We start from the raw sequence: 18,802 nt of genomic DNA on the forward strand, positions 1-18,802 counted from the left end.
CTTCAATTTCAAACTGACCAGATTTCAAATCCCAGCTCTGCTACCTCCTTACAGTGGGACCCCAGGCACAATACTGAACATCCCTGATCCTCTATTTCCCCATCTGAAAGATGAGCAGTTTGGACTAGAGTCTTTCAAAGATCTGACTAGCTCTGAAGTTCTGGCTTTCTGACAAAATAAGATATTTTGTAATTTAGCTGTGCCCCAACTCAAGGTGACACTTTGGACAAGTCATTGCCCCTCTTCAGAACCCAGTTTCCTCAAAGGCAGCTGACACTTGAGCCGCACAGAACTTCTCGCCGTTCTCTAAACTGTGACTAGTTCCATTTCATTGCTTATGCTGCGCCTCTAAAATGCTATTTGCTCCATTATCCACCTGGAGAACTCCTATTTATTCTTCAGGACTGAGCCCAAGTTGTTTCCTTCACAAAGGATGCATGTGTGCTTGTGTGTATGTGTATGTGTCTTCCCCACACTGAAAGACTGAAAGAGTCCTTGAAGATGAAGACTGGGTGTCCCTAATTCTCATATCCTCATGGCTCACACAGTGCCTGGCACAGAGTAGATGCTCAATAAATGTTGAATAAATAAGAATGAATGAACAGAGGGAGTAGATGGTTGCCAAGACCCTTAGCGGTTCCAACATTCTAGAGTCCAGGAAAGGAAGCCAACCTTTTGCTGTTACCCAGTCTCACATTCAGAGAACTGTCCCCATCCTCAGTCCCAGTAAGTGCCAGCAACCCCAGCCACCCACACAGCCTGCAGACCCAGCTAGTACCTTGGACAGCAGGCAGACTTTTTTTTTTTTTTTTTTTTTAAGGCTTTTATCTTCAGTAGAGCTTCCACTACAGGGAGCTGTCTGTGCAGACCTGCATTGTGTGCATGGAGACATTTACTCATAGAAGACGCCTTGCTTCTTCCATTTTTCAACACATCCCAGACTGAGGACTGGGCAGGGAACTGCGTAGTTCACATTTATGCTTCTGAATACGCAGCCTCTGACTCAAGCTAGGGGTGGGTGGGGGAGTCAGTACTTCAGAAATTCCCCCTCCTTTTATTTCCTCCAGGAACCACTCCTGCTCTTCCTCTAAGCCACCTGTCCCCAGATCACCCTCAACCCCCTCCTCCAGGAAGTCTTCCAACTGAAGAAGCCAGATCTTAGTTCCTGGTTGGCAGGGAAGGGATTGGAGAAAGAAGTGATCTATACTGTTTGAGATCTACCCACTCAACAAGTATTTTCTGAAAAGTTATAAAAACACTTGCATTAAAATTAACTTCTCGGGACCTCAGTTATTCACCTGTAAAATGGGGGTAGGTAAGGATGCGTACAAGATCAAGTCCTTAGAGGAGGCAGCTCTGTGGTCTTCTATCAACCCCTCAATGCAACACATCAACTCCGACTTTCACTGACAAACAGAACTGTATGTCTTAGTTCAGCTGTTTCCTTCTCACGTGACTCTGGTTAAGTCCCTTCCTCCACTGCGCCTCTGGTTGCAAAAAAAAAAAAAACAGGGGGATTCCAGTTTCTAAGTTCTAGCTCAGCTCTGGGGGCCTGTATTTCTAGGATTTTATAAAAAATTTACCTCCTTTTTCTTCCACCAACCCAAGGAAGGGGCTGGAGCCTCAGAGAGGAGGTAGGGAGGGGCCAGAGCTTCCTGGGGTGGGATCTGTCCCAGCCTGGGTGTGAGAGACGAGTTAACAGCTCAATTGTTATTTCAATTACACGGATTATTTGAAAACAATGTTATGAGTTTCATCACTGACAACCTCAGGAAATGGCTGCTATGGCAACCAGGGAAAAGAATGGCCCTGACCAGCCAATCAGAAGTTCCAGTCATGCCCTCAGTTTGTACAAACTCTCTCGCCTCCCTGGGGGCCCCTCCCATCCTCTGCTTGGGGAGGAGCCATGAGAGGAAGAAAAAAAGAGAGGGGCAGGTGGAGAGACCACCTTATAACAAGGAAGAGGACAAACGAGGAAACAGGCCCAAGGAGAAGAGGGACTCCAGGAATTGGCTGTTTCTCCCAAATTCCTCAAGGGCAAGGACCTCGCCTGGTCCACTGCACGTTCCCAGGGCTGTGGTGAGGAGTGGATTCCAGGACACACCCACCAGTCCCTGCTCAGCCAGACTGGGAGGGAATTCTCTGAGACCCCCTGACAAAGTGTCTTGGTCCCCCTCCATCATGAGAACACAGCAACGGGTCTCACCTGTCATTGACAGGAACAGAGTAGTCATGCCAGGTGCCCCTTCTGGGCCAGAGAATGGGCAAGTCAGACCCTTGGGGCTCAGAGATGCCACTGAGAACCCTGGATCCCTTTCTCTGCTGCCCTCCACAGAGGCTGCCTCTGTATGTAGTGTCCTTGGGCCCAACCTTTTCCAAATGAAACACTCCAGTGGTGTCCAGAAAAATCCCTTTTACTTCGAGAGCAACCCATGCTCTCCTTATTCCGAAAGAGGCCAATTTGAAGAGCAACTGGCTAGACTTCAGTTCTGCAAAAACCCAATTCTGAAAGTCCATTTCCTTTCTTGCTTGAGCTCCCCTGCTGTCCACTCCTATGTCCCTGAATCCTTCATCAATTTTATTGGACAAGTACTTTTCCAGGGCTTAGTAGGTACCAGGCACTGTTCTAAACACTTTACAAATAATATCTCATTTAATCCTCACCATGCCCAGTGAAGCAGGTGCTGTGGTATCATTCCTATTTTACAGATGGGGAAACTGAGGTGGTTAAGCCACTTGTTCAAGGTTAGGCAGCTACAGAGGGACAGCACAGGGACTCAAACCCAGGCAGTCTGGCTCCAGAATCCAAGCTCTTGGCTACTGTCCTAATTCCTCCTGACTCAAATTCCTCCAGAAGACTCATAAAGTTCAACATTTATTGCTTCATCTTCTTATATCAGGAATCCCCAAGTGCTTGTCCTGAAGCTCATGTACCATCTTTTTGTATCGTCTCAGTAGAGGAATGATGGGCAAGAAGGTACAGAGCAAGTGGCTGAGGATGTGGCTGATAAGCGAATATTCATAGATAAATGCAGGCCCTCATGGCCCAGTGTTCTGAACTGGCTATAAGGTGGGGAGGGACATCTTCATTATTTTGATACCTATTGTGAGAGGGTACCATGGGCCCCTTACCTCATTCATTCCTAGTAACAACTCAGTAAGGGAGGTCTTACTCTTCCCACTTTACAGATGAGGAAACTGAGACTCAGAAAGTCAAAGGGATTTGCCCAAGGCCATCCAGCCAATATGTATCAGATGAGGACTGATACCCAGATCCAGCTGCCCATCTGCCATTAGTACAAGAGTTGGTTCTCATCCTTGAGGGAACCATCAGTGTCCAGACAGGTAACAGTGGCTTGTGAAGAGCTGGAAAGGGGCACTCAGACTGAATGGGTGGACGAGCTCAGCCCAGGTGAGCAGAGGTCCACAGGTGAAATGTGGACCTTGGAATGATGACTTAGCTGAACCAGGTGGGTGTCAGTGCTCAGGCAGTGACCATATCAGATGATGCGTTGGAACCTCAAACGCCAAGCAGATGGTTTGGAGCTGATGGGTAAGGCCACGGGGAGCCATTGCTGGTTTAGGGCCTCATTCCCTCCCTCTCGAGGCGGCCTCCCTCTCACGCAGCAGAGCAATTTCCCAAAGCATTTTCTCTAATTTGTGATTGTTTTCCTAACCCAGAAGCAGCAAGTCTCCAGCTTCTCCAAGCCCACGAACTGAAGCTGAGCTGCCAAAACTGCTGGTCTCTGCCCCCAGTCGGGCCCATTTGGGGACCTATGAGTCCCTCCAACCCCAAAGCCCCCCAGGGCACTGAGCAGGCTGGCGGGAGGGTCTAGTGGGCTGAGGGAGTTGATGCAGAACCCAGAGACGGCTGGAGAGCTGGAGCCACCACCTGCTGACTGACAGAGCCTGGAGAGCAAGGTCTGGTCCCTGGGATGGGCGTGGCATGAGAGTTCCGTGAGGAAACAGGGTGCTCAGAGAGGAGACTAGGGTTCAGAATGGGGACAGAAATTCTGCTAGAGAATAGGGGAAGTACATGCAGAAAGCGACCAGGAGCTAAGTGAAGTGGTTAGGTGCTCCACGAGGGGCTGGGTGTCCAGGAGGGGATGGGGCTCAGGGAGAGGATCTGGGGCTCCAGGAGGGGGTGGAGGCTCTGAAGGGGGCTGGAGCTCTTGTAGAGGGGAGCAAGAGCTCTGCTGGGGATTCTGAGGAACGGAAGCTCTCTGCCATGAGAGGAGAGAGCTTTCCCAAAGAGGTGAGCTCAGAGACGAGGGGGCGCTCTGTGAGAGTGGGGGATTCTGGACAAGGGTTTGAATGGGGGCCTGGGATTTGTGAGGAGACTGGGGGCTCAGAAGAGACAACACGGGTTCAGTGAAGGGATCAAAGGCTAAACCGAGGAAGATAGAGGCTTTGGGAAGGGGTCAGGGCTGTGTAAGAGGGTGGGGGCTCAGAGAGATTTTGGCTTATGAAGGATGGAGGCTGAGTGAGGGGAATGGAAGGGCCCTTCCTCTAAGGGTTGTTTGAGAATTAAGGTGCCCTATTTTGGTTTGGCTCATCCCAGCCACAGGTTTGTCTGCTTCCCCTGAAGGTCCCCTCACCTCGGTCCTCCACTCTTCCACTCACTCATCCCCATCTTTTTTCAAAGCAAATCCTGAGTCCTTCTCCACGAACAGCTCCATAAATGCCCGGTCTGTACCCATCCCCTCTAAGTCACCCCTATAGATGTTGTATACCCCTTTAGCCCAAACACATTATCGGGGAGGTGCTTCAGAAATCTGTAATGATCAATAAAGTAGTTCTCCCTCCAAGCTAACTGCAATCCCTCCAGCTGTAAGTGCAGCCAATCTCCTCTGTTCTGTCCTGGGAATAGAATACAGCTGATCTGCAGGCCACCTTCTTTTCGGGTATCCTCCATAACTTCAGAAACATAAAGTGTCCTCTCAAATTTCTTTCTTCTAGGTAAAATGATTCTGGTCCCTTCCATTGGTTTTTCTAATCACTATCTTCATTATCCAGCAAGCATCTCCAAATGTTTCTGGTAAGATTTTACCAGAGCCTGGCACATTGTAGGCTTACAAAAAATGTAGGTTGGATGGATGAATGAGTTGAAGATCCGGAGTGAATAAGTGTGCATAGATAACTCGCAGAGGATGGAGAGAAAGGCAGTGGTACAGGTGTGCTGGATGACGGGTGGATGGATGGAGGGGTGGAGGCGGGGGAAGGAGTGGCGGATTGGGCAGATGGATGTTTAAACAGAGGAGGGTGGGCAGGAGGAAGATGGATTGGATGATGGATGGATGGCTTAGATGGGATGCTGGATGGATGTATAATCTTAGCTGGCATCCCAACTTTTCCCCATATCTCCCAAATGCAAAGCCCTAACGTGGTTGATGGCACCCCATTTCTCCCAGACACCCAGACTTAAGACCTCGTCATTTTTCACTTCTCCATCTCCCTCATCTTCCACAACCAGTAGCCCTGTGATCCTATTTCCAGGCTACCTTTTCCCTCTGGCCCCTGTTCTCCATGATCTCATTCTAGCCCCAAACACATTTGTCTCCACGACTATTTCACTTCCCTTCTCTTTCCTCCAAGTCGATCCTAAAACAACGCCATCAGCCTGATCTTCCTAAAGCTCTACTCTTGTCTATAGCTCCCTATTGCCTGCATTCTCAGCCTAGAGTCCAAGCCTTCTGAATTCTACCGAACCTCCCCTTTCTCAGCCTCTCATTCTTCCTCTTTACCTACGCTGTGCTCTGGTCACAGCCGGCAACGAGCTGTCATGCAAATGGTCACCAAGCTTCCCCCCTTTGCTCATGCTGTTCCCACCACCTGGAATGCCCTCCCTGCCACCTCCAACGTGGCAACACCATCCTGGGCCTCAACAGTCAGCTCAAAGGCTCCCTCCCCAATATACCTTCCCGAATCCCTTCTACCAATTTACAGTCAATGAGCCACTTCAAGACACATCTATTGGGCACCTACTATGTACATGCCCAACTGGCTAGAGGAGCCTGGCGGTGAGAGGTGAAGATGAGATATAGGATGAGAAACGTGTTTTCTTTGCCCACAAGGGGACACAGCCTGCTTTGAAGGCACCTGTGAGGATGCACGTGCACACCAACACATACAGGATTCAAAGGAAAAAATAAGGGCAAATCGTGGTGATGTTTAGTAAAATATTAGTAGTTAATGCTCATGGAGCACTTACTGGGGGCCAAGCACTGTTCTAAGGGCTTTACTTCCATGAGCTCATTTAATCTTCTCAAACAAACCTCTCAGGTAGGTGCAGATGAGGAAACTGAGGCATGGCCAGGCCCCGGGGGGGGCGTGCTTTCAACAGCACACAGTAGGGTGGCAGAAAGAGAATTGTAGGAAGGGAAGAGACAGAGAAACTCACGACAAGGCTTACTCTGACCTCCCAGTCCCCCTCCCGTGCTGTGCTGTTATCTCCCATCTCTGCCCACCTGGTCCCCTTTCTTTCAAGCCCAGGTGAGAGGTTCATTTGAAAAGATGGAAGTGAAAATGGACTACGTTAGAGGCAAAGGACTCAGTCTGTGGCTGAGACACTCTGGGACCCTGGGCAAATTACCTTCCTTCCTGAGCCTCAGTTCCCTGTCTGTATAATAGAGTGGGGCCCATCAACGCCTAAAGATCCTTTCAACTCTAACATGCTTCGTCCTAAACAGCTGCTTGGATGACAGAAGCAGCCCTGGGAGCCTCTTGGCCTCAAAGTCTGGCTGCCTCTCCTGGGAACTCCTCGTTGTCCCTGAATGCAGGATTTCAGCTCCTGGTTCCTGTGGGCCCCACTGTGAGGCCACAGTCCTGTCTGGTCACCTGAATCTGTCCAGCCTGTCACTGCCCAGTGACCTGGATCCATCTGTTTCAGCTACCCATCCATCAGCCTGCCCGGGCCCATCCACCTCATGTCCCCCGCCTGCCTGGTGTCTGTCACTCTGCCCATCACACACGCACAGAGTCCGCCTCCCCACCCCCACCCTGTTGCCTTACTCTGCAAGCACCACAGTGACAACAGAGAGAGAGGGTGGGGCTCTTTGCTTATAGGGAAGTCCAGTCTTAACAGCAGAGCCTGCTTTCCAGGGGCCAAAACAGTTCTCTGCCATCGGGCATCCTCTCCATTCCCTAGGGACCACCCCCCAAGCCCCCTCCTTGCTGGGCCCAAGGGCTTCTATTTGATGAATCTGGTCAGGGCCACATGCCTCCTGCCAAAAATGTCCAAAGTGGTCTCTGAGGAAATCATCGGACAAGAGCGTGAAGATGTGTGTACAAGGATGTTCATCGCAGAATTGTTTGTAATCGCGAAGGATTGGAAACAAACCAAATGGCCAACAGTGGGGGCTGGTTGAATGAATTATGGTCCAGCCATACAATGGAGAACCATGCAGCTCTTAAAAAATGATGATGTAGATGTATATTTATCGAAATGGCAAGACCTTCACAATATATTACAGAGTGAAAAAAAAAAAAGCAGGTTACAAAGGCATATGTATAAAGCAAGATGCCATTTTTTTAAAATCCATATACATCAGAAGGATATGCACCGAAATGTTAGCCAAATGGTTGTAGGATTATGGCTAACTAAAAACACTTTCATATACAAAAGGATGCATACATACATATACATATAAATGTACACATACATACGTATGTAGTGGCTCTAAATTGAAGACTTCCTACGAGACCAGCCCTGGGCTAAGCCCTTTGTCTATTTCATCTCATTTACTCTTCCCTACAATCCTACAAGGCAGGTTTATTAAAACTATTTTACGGATGGAGACAGAGCCTCGCTCAGCTAGTAAGTGACCGAGCCAGGATTTGAACTTGGCTTTCTCTAATTCCAGAGCCCGTGCTTTTAATCAGGAGGTTGTTGTGTTTCTCATATTGTTGATCTATAACTTGTCTGTTTAAAAACACAACATATATTTACTTAGGTGATAAAGAAATGACAGAAATTAACAAGACCAGGGGAAAAACAAGGCCGGTGAAATATACACAGCAACATACCCTCAACCTATAGGGTCTTTGGCAACTTTTCAGCAGGTTTGCCCCATGGGCCCATCTTACCCTCCATCCTGTATAGTAGGCTGATCCAGCCCACTGGAGAGGGTCCAGGCAACCCTGGGTAGGGTTGGGTCTCTCCATCAGGCATCTCCACTGCATGTCCCACCAGCATCTCATGTACACTCTGTTCACAGCTGGTCTCCGCCTCTTGAAAGCCTTGCTCCTTGCAGAGCTCCACACCACCTCCCAAGTCAGAAACAGGGACTCTTCCTGTCCCCCTGGTCCACCAAGTCTCCCAGCCCTGTCCATTCTACTCCTCCAACCTCACCATCCTTCTCTACACCCCAGGCCTGGCTCCTGGCAGTGCTGGACCCCGTCTTCCCCACCCAATCCATTCTCCACTCAACAGCAGAGGGAGGCTTCTTTAAAGGCAATCCCTTCATGCCACTCCCCTGCTGAAAACCCTTCAGTGGTACCCTACTGCTCTTAAGATGCAGTCTGAGCTCCTCCTCATGGCTTTCAAGACCCACAGGACCTAGCTTCCTGCACTTCCGCACCTGCATCCCAAGCTCCCTGAGTTCCACTTCAGCCAACTGAGCTTACAGTTCCTCCAATATTCTCTCTCACCTCTGGACCCTGGTATCCCTTACTCCTTGGCCTGGAGTCTGCTCCCATCCTCCCTCGGCACCCGCTACCCTTCATCCCCTAGATAGCTGCTAATCAACCTGCAGGTCTCTTCTTAACCACCACTTCCTTCTGGAAGCCTCTGCTGCCCTCCACATTGGCTCTTATCATGGCTTATGAGAATTGTTTAACTCTCTGTCTCCTTCCCAGGACCATCAGACTCCTGTCGGCTGGGATCTTGTCTGCTTGTTCTCTGTTGTATCTCTAGCATTTAGCACAATGCTTAAACATCGAATATGTATGTGCAAATATATATATTTAAATTGGATAACAAATGGATGGATGGTCAGACAGACAGACAGATGAGTGGAAGCGAGGGATAGATACTATCTGAGTTGGGTCTTTAATGCTTTGAAAGATCTTCAGGGTGTTCAGGTAGAAGGGCAGGTGTGGCTGAATGCGGGAGTGTCGGATTGGAGGCACAGTGGGAGATAAAGGAGGATGCAGACGGATTACAAGGACCTTGAATGTCACGGTGTGGAGTCTGGACTTAATTCAGTAGGCGATGGGGAGCCATGGAAAGGTTTTAATCAAGCAAGTGACACGATCCCACCTGCGTTAGAGAAAGATCGCTTTGGCTGCAGCAGGGATTGTGATGGGGAGGGGATCAGAGGCTGGGAGACCAGGAAGGAGCTGCCACAATGGTTTAGGCAAATCCACTGAGGTCTGAGCCAGAGCAGGGATCTTGGGATGGATGTGAGAAGAGAAAAGAGGTTGAGACTAGGGTGAAATGGATCTGTGGGGCTCTAGAACATGTTCTGATGCCCCAGCCACATGCAGGGACTGGCCAGTCCCTTGAAGGAACCTGAGGTCAGAGACAGATCCTGGTGGTCCTGACTCATCTTCACCCTCCTGCAGGGCTGTAGGCAGGCAAAGTCATGTGCAAAACCAAACAGGGGAACAGCTGCCTTCAGCTGCCCCATGGAAACAAAGGGACGCAAACAGGGATAATAACAGTAACAAGACTGCTTTGTTGATGGAGTGTCCTGTGTACCAGGCACTGTGCTAAGTACCATACATACTCATGCACATATAATCTCCACAACAACCCAATAAGGTAGATATTATACTTTTTATCCCTTCCACAGAAGGGGCAACTGAGGTTCAGAGAAGTAAAGTAACTTCCCCGGAGTCACACAGCCAGCAATTCACAAATCCAGGCTGGTCTTAACTCCAGTGCCCATATTCTTAATCAGCTTAAATATATGACAAAGGAGGGAGCTGGTAGCAAGTGGATGGCTGAAGGGTGTGGGTCTGATGAGGAAGCAAGAAGCTCCCAGCTTAATCTGATGGAGCCTGGAAGGAAATGTGGGGGAGGAAGGGAATTTCTCTAGGTCCCTGCACCCCATGTGTTCAGACTCAGGCTCACATATTCAGAAGTGTGTCCCCACTGTAAGAGAACTGGGCTAAAGATGTGTATATCCTTAACCACCAGTTGAGCTACTTTTGTGGGAATTAAAAAAATACCCTCCTCTGGGTGCAGGTAGCCCAACAACCCATGGCTAGTGAGTATACAAAGCCTTTTGGTTTTTTTTTTGTTTTTTTTTTTTTGCAAATTAGAGAAAGGGATCCTTCCCTCCATAGGAAGGAGTTAGCTTGCCTTTAGGGCACTGATTTGTTGAGTGGAGCTTAAGACGGACTTCAGTCCCTACTCTCTTCTTGTACTGTAGTGCCCTTGGACAGTCAACAACATGCCCAACTGTACACAACAGCCATGCCTCCATCCACCTTGTCCCAGCAGCCACTCTGCATCATCCTCAATGAGAAAAACATTCCCTCTGGCAGATACATAGAGCTCAGACCAGGCAAGTTTCTTGTTAGTCCTTGCCTCCTCCATGGGAGAAAAGACAAAATTCGATTATGCCCATTGCCCTGATGAGAACGTTGATGTCACAGCCTGTCTTGATGGTTTAAACAACAAAAACAAAAACAAAAACAAAAACAAAAACAAAAACAAAAACAAAAACAAAAACAAGGCTTTCTCTAGAGAGGCCTGTATCAAAACACAAGTTTCCAGGAAGCAAAGTCCTCTAGTCAAGAGCTCCATCTTAAGCATGCTCTGAGGAGTCCTAGAGGATGGGGAGGGTATGCCCACCTTCATTGGGGCCTGAAACTTTTCTCCCTGAACCTGGCCTGAGGCCTGGGGCTCCTCTCAGCCTGACAGGGTTGAGTTCCCTGCCCCCAGTCCCTGGCATCCTGCTTGGGCCACCTCAGGGTAGTATGGGGAGCCCCCAGTCCTGAGGCTGCAGCCCAAACCATCCCCTCAGAGTCTCCTCTTTCCCTGGAACCACCTGACTACATCTTCAGCTCCCACCCCCTCCTGGGCCGAGCTGCACCGGCTGCTGCCCAAGTTATATAAACAGGAATCATTTTCTCTCTCTCTCTCTTTCTCGGAATACCTGAGGCTGCATTTCCGAATGGAGCTTCCTGGTGGAAGAAAAAGGGGCAGGAAAAAAAGAACAGAAAGAGAGGCAAGGAAATTTAATTGGCTGACTCCCATTGCCCATGTGATAAATAAACTCCAAACTTTGTTCACTCAGAGGAGACAGGCCCTCCTGGGCCCCTGCTCAGCACCCCCTCGAAGAGGGCTGTGTCAAGCAGAGCTCCTGCAAAGGTCTCAGATAAAGCAGAGCCTTGGGAAACAGCCGGGGGATTGGCAGTCTAGGCTCTAGGCACAATTATTCCAGACCACCAGAAATGTCCTGGTGATCACAGCCAGCCCCTCCACACACACTCTTTTTATAGAAAGGCTGTGACTTGCCTGGGGTCACATCGCACCTTTAGGGACTGAGCTTCGTCCTCCGAGTCTGTTATTTAGGCTTCTCTGCAAAAGGCATTTCAACAGTCTTCCCTGGGTCCTGGCCGAGGAGCATGGGGGGCTAATTTAAACACTTCTTGCATTTAAACAGGTGTTGTCTTGTTTTGCTTGCAATGTGAAGGCTAGAAATTGCTTTGTTTCCCCTAGACCTGCTGGATATGCAAGTGGAGTTGGTGAGGCCTGGAAGTCAGGACACCTGGGTTCCCATTCTGGCTCTGGATACAGCTTATTGTGTGACTCGGGATTCTGAAAGGGGAAAGAGTGGGTACCAGGTGGTCTCTAACATGCTCATAGTCAAGATTAGAGGAAGGGGTTCCTCATCCCCAGGAGCTGGCTGAGAGGGCTGCTCAGGAGAAGCAGCAGCCCCTTGGCTGAGAGAGACCTGGCTGGCTTTGCAAAGAACCTGCCCCAGAGGTGCTGGCTGGGGTGGTCCCAGGTAGGCACGCAGACACCCCCAGGAAGCAGGGTTTAAATGTCAACAGTTGCCTTCCGTTACAGGAGGAACGGAAGAGGAATGTCCCAGACACTGGGAGAGGGAGAGGCATAGGAGTGGAATGGAGTGGAGAAGTAGCTGGGCCAGACGGAAGGTGAGGGAACAGGTGACTGCCACAGAGAGAAACTGAAGTAGGCAAGATGGAAGGTGGGTGGAGGAGAAATCGTCATAGATGGTCAAAGACCAAAGGATGAGTAGAGACCAAATCCCAAAATGAGCTGTAGAATAGGGGTAATTAAGGGGGATGGAGTGGGTACTGATGGACAAGTATAAGGGGTACTAATGAGGGACAGAGGGCCACGATGGTTAGGAGGAGCCTATGGGTTCCAAGGCAATGTTGATGCTGATATAGGGCAGTGGCGCTGACTAGTGGGGGAAGAAGAGGATGAGATCCAGAACCCAGCAGGAGGGGCCGACAGAGAGCAGGCAGCACGCAAGCCCTCACATGAGCCTCTGCTTGTGCCGGGAGCACCTTGGCCAGACCTAAGGACTCGGAGAAAGCTGAATCAGACCCACGGGAAACAGTTGGTTTGCCCAACCTCAAGTCAGGCCGGAACGCGTAGACGGGAGGGTTCCCAGAAGCGCGAGTGTTGGAAGCTTTCGGCCGGCTTCAAGCGGCGGCTTCTCTGCCCGCCACCAGAGGGTGCCCTTGCAGCTCGGGGAGACCCCGAGGGACTCCAGATTAGCTCCTCGCGCTGCAGCCCCTCCTGGTGGTCTCCAGCCTCGACCCGGCTGGGCAGGGGCCTGACAACTCCAGGGAAGGAGAGGGGAGGTCGAGTCCAGAGGCTCTAGTGAGATGGGTCCCGACCGTACCCACCACGGGTTGCCCAGCCTTCAACATGCCCACACAATCCACAACACCCCCATCAGCGCCCCCGCCCCCTAGGGTCAGTCCCAAGTGGCTCTCCCTTTGGACGTGAGGCCGTCAGCCCAGTCCTTCGGTGGAAGGGACAGCATTGCTGGAACCCGGTGCTAAGAAAAGGGGAGCGCTGCCCCTAGCTCTCCGCCTGTCCTCCCGCCCGCCCGACGGCCCGAGGGCAGCGGGGTCGCGCAGGTGGGGCCGGCGGGGGCTCCCCGCGGGCCAGTTCTCCCCCTCCCACTGAGGTGGCCGCAGCCGCGCGTGTCGCCGCGGCTTGAGTCAGCCTCTGGGTGCCCCTGGACGCGGCACGACCTCGCGCACACACACACACACACACACACACCCGCGCGCACACGCTCATGCCGTGCGGTATTTCCCGGTCCGGACCCCGCCTCTGGGAGGGGCCCGGGAGCTGACACCCGGCAGCAGGGGGTGGGGGGCGCCGGGAACGCCTAGGTCCCGACCCCCGCGTTGAGGCTGTGTGCCACCTCCCAGGCCCCTTTCGGCGCGCGGGCTTGGCCCCGGGCGCTGCCACCCGGCAGCCCGTGGGGGTCTCGGAGGCTCCGGGGCGCGCAGCGGGCGGGGTGGGGGGGCGGGCGGGCGGGCGGGGGCTGCGGGCTCCCGGCCGACAGGCAGCTCGGCTCCGCGCCGGGGAAAGTTTGGACGTGGGAAACTCCCTCCCTGCCCGCCCTGCCGAGAGGAGGGGGCGTGCGGGGGCCAGGCGCGGGCACCCGGGCTCCCCATGCGGCGGGAGGCTCGGCCCCCCCGCGCCGCCTGCCGGGCCGCTCCAGCCGGCTGGGGGGCTCCCTCCCGGCTTGGGCAGCCTTCCCTCCGCGGCGATCCGGCCGCCCCTCCCGCGGCACCCCGCACTCTTACCTCGGGGAGCGGCCCGGGGCTCCCCCCAGTGCTGCCGCCTCGGGACGCTGCTTGTGGCGGGAGCCCCGGCGCGGGCTGGCGAGCGGGCGAGTCCGGAGCCCGGCGGCCGCCCGGAGGAGCCGGAGGGAGAGCGGGCGCGAGAGGGGGAGCCGCGGCGGCGGGTGCGCGCGTGTGTGTGAGCGAGAGAGCGAGAGAGAGCGAGGGAGTGAGCGAGCGGGAGCGAGGGAGTGTGCGTGTCTGACTAGGGGGGAAGTGTGCAAGGGACGGATCCCTTCCTTCCTCCCGCAGCCTCTGGTGGAGACTCGGAGAATGCAGCGCCCGCCGGGCAGGAGCGCCGCGCCGCGACGCAGGCGGCCGCCGGGCCGGGACCCCGCAGCCGGGGAGCCCCAGCTCCTGCCCCCAGATCGCCCCCTCCCCCTCCGGGAGAGGCCCGCCTCTCCGTCCCACCGGCTGCCGCGTGCCAGGAACCCCTCGGGGGTCGGTGCCCCTCCTTCCTCCAACCGCAGATCCGCGCGAAGGGAGCGCCCCCAGGAGGGGCACCATCTCCCTCCCAGCCTGGCAGCTCCCCCGGAGACCCCAGTTTCAGACCTAACCCTTCACCACTTGACTTTACTGCGTCCAGGGCTCCCTATTTCCTTCCCACTACTATAGGAGTCGGGCTTCAGAGGACAGGGGGCGCAGAAGAGGGTGGGGGCAGGCTCCTCTAGTGGCCGCCCCTGGCTGGCTGCCCATAAAGGCCCCCCGCACAGAGGCGCCAGTTTTCAGAAGCAATCACTGCACGTTGAGGTGGACAGAGGCCGGAGCCTAGTCTCCAGGGAGGTGGGAGGTCAGGTGTTAGGGGAAGAGAACCCGGGCTCCTTCTCTTGGTGAGGGGAATGCGGAGGGGGTGGGAATTGGGATGCTGGACATCCTGCAACCAACAGAGTAAGCAGGGGAGACATCCTTATTCTAAATTTAGCACCAGTCCTGGCCCCCAGAGCCTCCCAATAAAATCCCTTCCCAATCCTGTCCCTTCACTGCCCTGAAACACTGACTAGGTGGGTTTTCCATTCTCTTTAAAATCCAGCTAGCTGGCACCCTGAGGTCTTTCTGCCTGGCCCAGTTTCTTTCTCCTGGCTGCCTGGATTTCTCTAGTCTCATCTCTCTAGGATGAGGCCGAATTAAGGAGACTTCTGGCTCCTTAGTTCTCAGTATCAGGTTGTTGATGGTGGGCTAGGACCAATGACTTCCATAGACCCACCCTTTGTTTTGGGTTAGGTGTCCCCTTAGGACCCTCCCAAAGGGCAGTCAGATAGCAGGATAGCAGAAGACCCCCATATACCTCTGTCCTGCCAGGCTGTCAGTGACCAGACACATAATGATGTATGAAGTTCAAGGCCAAGAGGGAGCAGGGACCCCAAGGGCCCCTGAACTCCTGTGGGTCCTCAGGGATCCAAGTTCTACCTCACACCCATCCTGCTTCCTGCCTTGCCTCCTTCCCTAATTTCCATCTCCAACCCCACCCCCTGGCCCTTCTCTCCATCTCCCTGGTGATTGGAATCTCTCCCACTGGCTGCCACTCAGGCCCCTCCCACTAAACTCCATCACTCTTATATTTATTTTGAGATTTATCCTCCATCTCGACAGCCAGTTCGGTTCCCTCCCCTAAGTCCTTCTCTTGGTTTATTCCCCTTCATTGATCTCTCCCAGCCCTGCCTTTGTATCACCCTCCTTCTCTCGGTCTCTCTTCCCTCTCCTCTCTATTCTTAGCCTCCACTCTTTCATGCTTTCAAAGACCAGAGGCTAGCCCTTCCAGATGCATCTCCTCACTTTCTGCTCTGCCCCTCCCCTCCGACTCACTTTGGCCATGCACTCCATCTGCCCCTCTCTCCCCTCCCTCCCTCCAGGCACAGGTGTGTGCCTTTCATCTCAGGCGTCAGATCTGCTTAATCAACTACAGGTTGTTCTGGCTGGGATGCTGTTGCTCTCACATCTGCATTCACACAGTAGGTGCTCAATAAATGTTCCTTGAATGAACTGACACATCTTTCTTTTGATCTTACTCTTCTCTCCATGACTCTTACTAGATCTCCTGTGTCTCCTCAGACTCACTTCCACCATTATTTCTAATTCTTTCTCCCTCCAACAAACCTCTGAATGTCCACGCTGGGCCAGGCACTATGTTAGGCTCTGAACACAAACTGAGGTCACCATCAGTGATGACTGAACATTTGCTGTATGCCATGATTTTGCTTTTAAGTCCTCACAACAATCGGATACTAACTAGCATGAGCCCCATTTTACAAATGGGGAAACCGAGGCACAGAACACTGAAATGTCAAGCTCCCACCACTGGCAAGTGGTGAGATCAGGTTGGTACAGGGGCTTGACCTTGGCCCCTGGTCTCAAGAAGGTAAGTAGGGACTTTTGCTGCAGTGTGACAGGGGCAGCAAGAGGCTGTGTGGTAGGACAGAGAAGGCACTGGGCTGAGAGCAGGTTGTGTGATATTGGGCAAGCCACTTCCCTCACTGTTCCTGTGCCAACAAAATTATGTGATAATAACAATAGTTAGCATTTAGTAAGCACATGCCACATATCAAGCCCTGTGCTAATGGCTTTACATCAATCATTTCATATGATTCTCATAGCAACCAACTTATAAATTTATAGATGTGGAAACTGAGGCACAGAGAAACTATAGATTTGCCCCAAGTCACCCAAGTAGTTTGTGGCGGAGCAGGAATTCAAACTGAGGCAGGCTCGGGCCAGAGCCCACACATAGAACTCATGTGCAAGCGATACTGGCCCTGGGCAAATAACATGCCTAAGGCATTGTAGGTGCTTAGTTAGAAGTCTGAACCTGTGTGTGATTATATTATAGCCTGGACAGTGTACGAATGAGGGAGAAAGTACTCTTCCAGGCATGAGGATAGGGTGAGGGAGGATGGAGGAGGGTGGGGCCATGGTTAGAATGATTCTGCAAAGGGGTTTGTTGAAGTCCTCCTCTCACCTCCATCAGAAGAGAGTTCGACACCGTCCGGATGCCCTAAGCATGTTTTCCTTTGGAGCTGTCACCTAGGTCCAGGGTTTTTTTCCTCCCTCTAGCCCATAGTTTCTCCACCTTGGTACAACTGACATTTGGGGTCAGATAATTCTTTGTTGGGGGAGGGGAGCTGTCCTGGATATTGTAAGATGTTTAGCAGCGTCCCTGGGCTCTACTCACTAGGCACCATTAGCACATCTACCTGCCCCCGCCCCACCAGCTGTAACAACAAAAATGGGTCTGAACATTACCAAACATCCCCTGAGAGGCAAAATCACCCCCTAATCGAGAACCACTGCTCTAGCCTGAGCACCTTAATGACAGGATCTGCTTCAGGACACCTGGAGAATTTGAACAGGTGTCAATGGAGCGGGAAGGCTACTCTTAGCTCCAAGCTCAGCCTTTCTTCCTGGCTCTTCTCTCCTTTTCTTCTTCACACCATGGCCTGGCTGGAGCCCACAGGGCCTCGCTTCTCTCTGTGCTCACCTGCAGCCCATCTCCATCTTTCTATCTCCCAGTTCGTTTCTTAATGTCTGTCTGTTGCCTTCTCACCCACTGTCTGATTGTCTCCCCTGCTCAACCCCCTTCACCTCTGTCTCCTTCTGTCCATTAATGTTTCTGGGTCTCCCTGACTCTTTCTCTCTTAGTGACTGTCTCCTTATTTGTCTCTTTCTACTTGTCCTACTCTTCTCTCTGGCTGCTCTCCCCCCACCCCCTGCCCCCGCCTCCACCCACCTCTCTCTCTCCCTCTTCCCCTCACTGTGTCTCTGTGTCTTTCTCCATCCACTTCCTACTTCCTCTGTCCACCCACCCTCATTCTCTCTGCCTCCCTCTTTCTGCGTGTCTCTGTCCCTTCCTAGCTCTGTTTGTCTCCTTCCCTCAATCTCCCTCTGTCTCCCCTCTGACTGTCCCATTATGGCTCTCTCTGTCCCCATCCTCCTCTTCCCTCACTCTCCTCCCTCCCCTCCTGTTCTCAATGTCTCCCTTTTCCCTTTCTATCTTCTCCCAACCTTCCTTCCTTCCATCCTTCCCTCTCCCTTTCCCCTCTTCCCCTACTCTCTTCCTCTGCTCCCCTCTCTCTGTTTTTCCTCTCTTCTCCCACCCTCCTTTCCTCCCCCTCCTCCCATTTTGTCTGTAGGAGCTGGAAGTTAAAAGCTTTTCCGAACTTGCTCTCCAGTCGCTGTTCCCGGCGCCTTTCATCTTGCCAGCACATTTGTAAAACTGCGCAGACTGAAGGGCCGTGACATGAACAACCAAAGAAATGTCAGCGCGGGGACTGGGGCCTCTAGCCCGCCGTGGGGCCTTGGCAGGGAGCAGTCAGGACGCACCCCAGCCCCTCCCAGAAGGGATGGGGATGGAGGGCCCCCCACGGGGGCTCGAAGCCCTTTGTGCCTCTACGGACCCCAGGCTTCCTCCACCGGGCCGACGGGAGCGCAGGGGCGGGGCGGGGTGGGGCGGGGCGGGGGCGGGGGAGGCTGCCCCGCCCCGGAGAGAGCCGGCTGGCTTTGAGCCGGCAGGGGAGCCGCACGTGCTACGCGCCCGCTGCGCGCTTGAACACCCCACAGCGTTCCTCCCGGGGCCAGACTGTCTGCATTCAAAACCCATCACCCCACTTACTAGCTGTGTCATCCTGGGCAAGTGACTTCACCTCTCCACCTCTCAGTTTCCTCGTAGGTAAAACGGGCATGATGATAACAGTGCCTACGTCAAAGGCTGGATAAATGAGCAAATCCATGTAAGCACTTAGAATAAATGTTTGCTGTAATTAAGGAGAACAATATCTCAGCAGTGTGGGATTATCAGCCTCATGCTCCAGATGGGGAAGGTTTAGAGACGGGAAGTGACTAGCCAGAAAGTCAGAGTTAAGTCAGGGGCAGAACGGGGGTTAGAGCCCAGCTGCCTCTCCCCCTTTCTCCCCAAGGGAGTGGGCACAGAAGTGGAAAACAAGTCCGGAGTTAAAGACTCAGTTTTGTTCACTGCTGTATCCTGTCCATACTGCATAGTAGATGCTCAACAGATATCAGTTGA

At 52.7% G+C, this 18,802-nt stretch overlaps 1 protein-coding gene across 1 annotated transcript in view; it reads right to left on the reverse strand.

Moving 5' to 3' along the window:
* Window positions 1-14,038, reverse strand: part of CDH22 (cadherin 22) — a 120,208-nt gene extending 106,170 nt beyond the window's left edge. The window contains exon 1 of the mRNA XM_072944316.1: window positions 13,753-14,038. The gene's annotated coding sequence lies outside the window, so the exon portion shown is untranslated. The remainder of the gene's footprint in view (window positions 1-13,752) is intronic.
* Between the last annotated feature and the right edge of the window lie 4,764 nt (window positions 14,039-18,802).

Source organism: Vicugna pacos, chromosome 19 (assembly GCF_048564905.1).
Source record: "Vicugna pacos chromosome 19, VicPac4, whole genome shotgun sequence".
Lineage (NCBI taxonomy): Eukaryota > Metazoa > Chordata > Mammalia > Artiodactyla > Camelidae > Vicugna > Vicugna pacos.